Source organism: Athene cunicularia (genome assembly GCF_003259725.1).
Source record: "Athene cunicularia isolate RWA chromosome 3 unlocalized genomic scaffold, athCun1 chr3_part1, whole genome shotgun sequence".
Classification (NCBI taxonomy): domain Eukaryota; kingdom Metazoa; phylum Chordata; class Aves; order Strigiformes; family Strigidae; genus Athene; species Athene cunicularia.
In genome coordinates, this window is record NW_020799097.1 from 100,398,393 (window position 1) to 100,405,730 (window position 7,338).

Below are 7,338 nucleotides of genomic sequence, written 5' to 3' on the forward strand. Positions count from 1 at the left end.
TGTTTACAAATACTTTATTGCATAATATACTACATCTTTTTCCCAGTGTTTGAATGTGACCATAGATTTGCAGCTGAGACATTTCCATAGTATATGCATCAGAAAAGTGTTACCCTAAATGACTAATGGAAATTATTTCTGCTCCAGGAAGCAAAATGATGCTGAGTGAAAGAGAGAAGAGGGTTTATATGGAAACAAGAGTATATTCCCCTTTGCCCAGGCCCGCCGAAATGCTCACTCCCCTTCCCCCTCGTTGTGTGTCTCGCCACAGCACGAGGGTGTGCCAGAACATGTTCCCACAACCTTTCAACCCATTCAGCAAAGCCTGCAACTTTCCTGGCTATTTTTGTGTATTCCACTCAATGATTAAGTGCCGAGGACTGTGATAATACATCCTTTCACCACTGGCACCCAGCAGAATGCAGTCCCAGCTGCTCACAGACTGCTTTTCCAGTTATTCTTCCTCAAAAAACTGGATTATCAATAGATTATCCTTCTGATCATAAGGGCGTAAACCTGAAGATGTGTTGTTCCTGGCCAGCACTCCAGCTCTTACTAATTAAATATTATTCTTGTTGACAATATGATTTCTGCATCTAACCAAAGCCCTTTTCAGGCTGCCTTTGCCTATTACAAAACAAAGTGGCTCATCTGCTGTTGAAGATTAACCACCTCTGGGTTGAAACAAGGCAGCTATTTAATTATACAAAGCTAGAACACGCAGTGGTTTCCTGAACACCTCTGGTTGTATAGCGGTATTTTAGCTTTGCTTTAACTTCTCAGCCTATTTACCAAATATGCTATAACCCTGCTAATGATTTATCCTTTGTAGAAAAGCCCCTTTCTGCTCTGACATCTGCCAGTTTTTCCACTGCTCAGCAACACTTAGGTGCTGCAAACCCCACCACCATAGCAAGATTAATTCAATCTCACATTGACTAGGTGTAAAAATTACCATCAAATCACTGTGGCTGGCCAAACACACAGAACAGACTCCCATTTTGGCTTGAGGTGCTGTGATATAGCACAAATAAACCATCAAAATTGCTCCTGGAATATCAGCTGACAGTGATAAAGGCACAACACATCCATCGTGACTGATGGGCAGGCCACTGACAGCTCACAACCCAGATGGACTCTGTTTCGTGTTGTATCCTGGTGAATAAAAAAAAACCCAAAACCAACCAACAAACCAACAAAATGATAGCATTAGCACCGAACAAAGTAGGGGAGCATCAGCCACTGCAACGTGGGCAGGACGTGTCGGGATCAAAAATCAGAGCTTTTGGTTCCCACCTTCCCACTCATCTTCAGGAGTGCCTGAATCCTTGAGGAGCCTTCATCCCCTGAGCTTCCAGGCAGGCTCTGCAGTAGATGTGTGAAAGCAGGAGTTTGTCTTCCAAGGACCTTTGGCACCAGTGAACATTTCAACATTAAGGCCTGACTCACTAAATAGAGCGGGGGTAATTGTAGGGAGCCAAAATCGGGATCTGGCCCTGCACAGACCTGCAGAGACAAGCGATTTTTCATGCCAAGGTGACCTGCTAAGAACGGGGTCAGGCAGAAGGGGAAAGCACTCCCCTGATGAGTTAGCTCTGGGTCTGCAAGATGCGTCTGCTGAATCCCACAGGGCAACAAGGGGAAAGTCTCTATCCAGAAGCAGAAAATGAGGCTGTTTTGGGACCTGCCAGCCATGACCGATGTGGGTTGCACAAAGGGCCAGACTCCCACAGATATAAATCAGCCAGGCTCCACTGACACTGCAGCTCTGCTCGTTTACTCTAACGGAAGGTGTTGCCCGCTGTATTTCAGGTGTTAGATTCTAATTTATACTCACTCTGTACCCCACTACAAGGGAAATCACACTCTTGTGCAGACTCTTGGCTGAAGAGGGCATTGTATTATGCCTCTGGCTTCATTTTAAAAAGCAAGAGTAAAACCTTAACTTAGTCCTTCCAAATTATGGTATGAAAATACATGCCAAAACTATGCTTGTAAAAAAGGGGAAGCACTCCAAACCAAACCTGGCACAACAAAAGCTGTTTATATTCCATACACTTATTTCCAAACAGTTTCAGCACACAGAGCTATCATTTCCTCACAGGGTATATTGTAAGCCCAGGTACCACTGACAGCAGTTCCTAGTATAACTGTAGCTGGGTTTCCACTGCTGTCACCTGCATTCCTGGCCGGGCATCCAGTCTGGGCATTGTCATCATCAAACTGGAAATTTTTTTCAGCAAAGGAAATTATGAAGGTTGAGAACAAAATTCTCACCTCAGAAACGACTAGCATCTTCAAATTGAAGTCTCTGAAACTCTTCTGTATTATTTTAAAGGCAGAACTTACTGATTTATCAAATCATCAGACAGAACAATCCATGAAAACATTTGCTACCTTCTCAGTGCCCTGTGTTTATGCACTTGTCCATTGCTCATTTTCCACCACTGAAGTCATGCTGTGGTAAATCAAACATTAATATGTAAGTCTCTGCAGCATCCTATCATGGCAAAATAATGATACCTTAGAAGCATATTTTTCCAGTTCAACTGTAAGTACCAATGTATTTTTTATATCTCTACAATCAATATTCATCTTTAAATATGAGAAAGCTGCAGGATTTCTCATGAAAGCATTTCAAAGGGCTGGAGCATTGGGGAAGTAGAAGGCCTATGTTACAGAGAGGGGAATTGATGCCAAGAGGAGCAATGAAGACAGTATTGTGTGAAGCCAACAGAAAGGTAAAAAAGCAGTAGATAAATTTTCTTACATTATTCTTGTCGAATTTAAACCTCAAACCATTTGTACCACATCATTAGCAAGAAAGTGCTGCCAGTAGAGTTTGAACGTCTTCTATTTTACATGACTGTATTTGTGCTTGTGTTTCTAAATAAAATCTCCTCTGCAGCAGACTGCAACAGTCAGCTTCACACTTTTTCAAGGCAAAAAGCTTCACCTTTGTTCTTTCTTGCCAGTATGCCTCACTTAAATTGAGCCTGGCTTTTTGATGATTGCCTGAGGTGGTTTCTCTGTGCTAGAAGAATCATTTCAAAAGGCTTACTTGTTCTAAAGTGCACCAGAGGAATGCAGGGAAGTGCACTGCCAAGGGAAAAGATAAACAGTGCAAACAAAAAGAGCAGTTTAATCTTGCTCAGCTGTATCTCAGCTGCAATTCTACTTTCTCTGGGCAGCTTTGACACAACCACGATGCAAGTGGCCGGCTAGGAAGTGCAGTTGGCAGTAACACCCAGCCCCACCTTGAAACAGAAAGGCTGAAACACCCACAGCAAATGCAAAGGGTTGCTCACCGGCCCATAGCATGCAACAAAATTTTTGTCCACCCTAGTTGCGATTTGTTGGTAGCCTCTTACATTTCTGTATCTATCGCGTATAGCAGGAAGTTATGGTCTGTGTTTAGACTTAGGAGAGATAATGATTTTTGCTTAGTAAGCCTGCGGATGAGTCATTAGATCCAGCAGCTCACGCACCGTGTACTGCTTCATGCCAGGCACACCCCGAGGAGCCAAGGCAGCAGGGTGGCCATATACCTGCAGATGCCCGCAGGACAAGAGGTTCAGGTTGAACCCTGTTCTTGCCAGCAGCAAGTTCTCTGCAGGTTATTTGACATTTTTGTTCTTGTTTTTCCTCCTTTGCAATGAGGTTATTCCTCTCTATTTCACCTAACGCTGGTGGCACCTCCCACTTGCAAAATGCTTTAAAATCATTGTGTAGAGGCACATCTGAGGAGATGCACTTTACAGCTCCGGGGTAGCTGGTGGAATGAGGAGAAAGTATATTGCCCTCCAGATCCAAAGAGTTAGTGTAACAACAGGCTTTCTGTCTCAGAGCTGGGGATGTCAAAAAAATGCTGCCCGTCAAACTATCCTTCTTTCTGGCATCTCATTGTAGGGAAGGGGAGGGAAACCCAGGGAAGGATCACTGTAGGAGGACCTTTAAATAATATTTCATCCAATCAACATTAAGGCATCGACTCCTTAAAACTGAGTTTGCTACACAAGATGATTTCTTTATGGTGGACATTTTATTACACCGGTTCAGGTTTGCTGAAGCTACCCAGAAAAAGTTGTATGGTCCAAATGAACAATTGCTTAATCCCTAAAAAACACCCTCTTGCCCTTTGCACGTTCTTGTGGTGCTGCTGCAATCCACCCGAAAAAGCAGGCTTGGGCCCGGGAGTCCCTCCCCACAGCCCTCGTCCCCAGCAGATCCCGTCCCAGTGTTCCCAGGAGGCTGTCTGGCTCTGTCAGGCTCCCTGCGGGTTGCCAAGCAGCGGTATGAGCACTGCTGTGCCTGCACGTTGGGCTTTGCTTTTATTCTCACTGCTATTACCAGAACCTACACTTTGACCAAAATAGGAGGTTTCCTTCCTCCGACGCAGTGGCTTGGAAAAAACATGGACTTATTTCAGATAAAGCCCAAAGAGGTGAATGATTTGAGGTGCGTCACAGCTGATTAACAAAAATCCTTAAGTAAGAATAAGCCTCCCCTTTGAGCTACTTTGAAATAACCTTTAGCACAAATGTCTCTCTAGGCTCAAGATACCCGAATGCAAAGCAGACAGGTCCCAAGGGCTCCTTCCCCTCCTCTCTTATATCTCCTCTGTATATTTTTGTCATGATGTATTTGCATTTAAAAGTAACAAAGGGAGAAAAATTACACTTTTATGGGAAGTTTAGCTCTGTTCACACAATCTGGTTTCTTTTTTTAGCATGACGCTTCCTGTATGCTTGGGGAGGTCAGTCGCTGTTTCTGGCAAAGTACATTCCCAGCAGAGAGGGGCACGCGGGAGAGAAGGGAGCGCAGGACAGGCAGTGTCTGTATGAATAGCTAAGCAGCACCTGCCAGCACAAGAGGAGTTATGGATTTGAAGGGAAGATTTTCTTCATGCAGAAATCCCCTTTCCTGCTGGCCTTCTGAGAAGCTGGCAGAGCGAGCACAGCATCTCTCTCAGCAAACCCATGTCTCAGAGATGCAGCTGTTCATTTCAAGGGTGAGGGTGAAAGGAAGGTTGCAGCCTCCTTGGCCTGCCACCTTCAGCTGCAATGGCACTGCTGGAGTGAGCAGTACTCTGGGCCAGCTCTCTGCATCCCTTTCTGGGGGTGAAGCTCTGGGTAGCAAGTGCTCTTCTGCACCCAGAGGCCCCAGGGGACTGAGGAAGAGAAACACTGGGGAGCAGCAGAGCCCAGCATCTTTTGCGGCTCCATGTCCTGGGTGCCGTTCAGGTTCAACAGCCTTTTGCAATGTCCCCAGATTCATGTGGGAGAACAGAGAACATCCCTCCTCCCTCCTTTCCCCGGCACCACCGGGTGTGTTTTGGCTCCTCAGTGTCCTGACCAGGCTGGAAACTGCTCCTGCTGAGGAGGCCTCCTGTCCACGCTGCCGGCAGCGTCCATGGTCATTCTTTCCATGTGATAAATATGGTAACAGAGTTTGCGTGAGGTCAGAGCTTGGAATAAATTCCATTGCTCAAATAGGAGAGAGCTAGGTTTCATTCACTCACCGCTGTTCCAGCTCCATGTCAACACTGTTCGTTAATGCTGACCTATTACGGGTGACCTAGAGGCCGCCCTGGAAAGCAAATTCACTTACTATCTCTCCTGCAAGCTTGCAAAAACACCTTGGGTACAGCCAGTGCCCAAGCATGCTGGCCATGTTTGTTCCCAGCTGGGCTGGTGGTGCTTGCACAGGCTGTGCACATTCAGGCAGCAATGAGGGGCAGAAAGCAGGTGGCCAGGCACAGCATGCTTAGGAGCTATAGGATGGCAGCCTGCATATGGTGGTATGGACCCAACCAAGGTGGCATGATGCTGGACTTGGCTGCCTTTTCTGCATCCAGAGGTCTACCGCTTGCTGCCAGCACTGCTCTCTCAGGCCAAGCAAAGCCAGGAGCCCAGCACCATCACACAGCAGTTGTGCAGCCCCAGCAGCATATGCCCCATTTCCAAAAGGCTTGGCTCAGGTGGGAAAATCCTTTTCCATGCCTCTGGACATTGCAAATAGTTCCAATCACTTGCCAAAACCTAGCAGTTGGAGATTGTGCTAATGGAAGCACAAAGAGACAGAATTATGTTTTACAGGCAGGTTGTTTTGGTTTTGGGTTTGTTTTTTTTTCTTTTAATCTGGCATTTCAACAGCCCTGAGCACTTGCCTTTTTGTTTTAAAAAAGGGAGTAAAAGGACATTAAATATTCCACATGTGGTATAAGTTAAATATGTCAATCACATATTGAAGACCATTAATCTCCCTCTGCTACCCATTTTTCCCATTTCACATAGGAAAGGCTTATTTTGGAATACCTGAAATATGCAGGTATTGTTCAGGTTAATAAATTATTAACAAATTGATTGTCCATATGCTTAACAACTTTTTGATGAACATGGGAGAAGAAAAAAATCTCACCTGTCCAAAGCTGATGGCCTTTACACAGTTCTGAGTAGGAGGTTACCTAACAAATGCACCATTTATTTGAATGATGAATCTGCCTCACATTTGTGCACCAGTGTTTGGGATCTGCACAGATTCGCCCTGCAGTTGAAGTTAAATTAGTATTTATATACATTTATCTCTGGTTGAACAGCCAAGAGTGTCATTTCAGGTAATGATGTTTTGACTAGGGGGAATACACCCTGGAATAGTAAAACAGCTTTCTGCGCTATTGGGCAATGGATCATATTGGATGATGTGAATTCAGAATCTTAAGGCTGTATCAAGTGAAGATGAATTAGGCTGCTTCATCCTCATGCTGGTTTGGATACTCAGGAAAACCATTCTCTGTCTTTGCTACCAAGAAGCTGGACTAAGTGAAACTTAGGTTGCTCCTTCCTAAACAGTTCCTGTTCATTAATTTAATTTTGAGAATTCAGAGAATAATGTCATTCTTACACTTTGATACATTACTGAAGAGGGAAAATGTGTTTTCAGGATGGAAGGTGGTATAATTTACATGAGGAAACTCTAACATGGAAAACTGACCTCTGAAATCTGATATCTCTCCACTGCACAAACATAGAGCTACCATAGTCTCAGTGTGCAGAAGCAAATTTTAAGACTCTTCAGAAAAATAAAGCAAATTACTGTCATTTCCAGTTTTCCTCACATACATTACTAAATTTTTAATAGTCATCCATATGTGCACCACAGCCAAAAATAATCCCTGCCCTAAGGAACGGTCAAATCTAGTTAAATACTGATGAAAGTATAGAATATTACAGGTAAGCCATTTTCATATTTGAAAAGTATCCAATTAAACTTGAAAATGTACTTGCAGAATCATTTGGTACCTTGTATTTACAAAGATACAACTTCCCTAATTGAGTT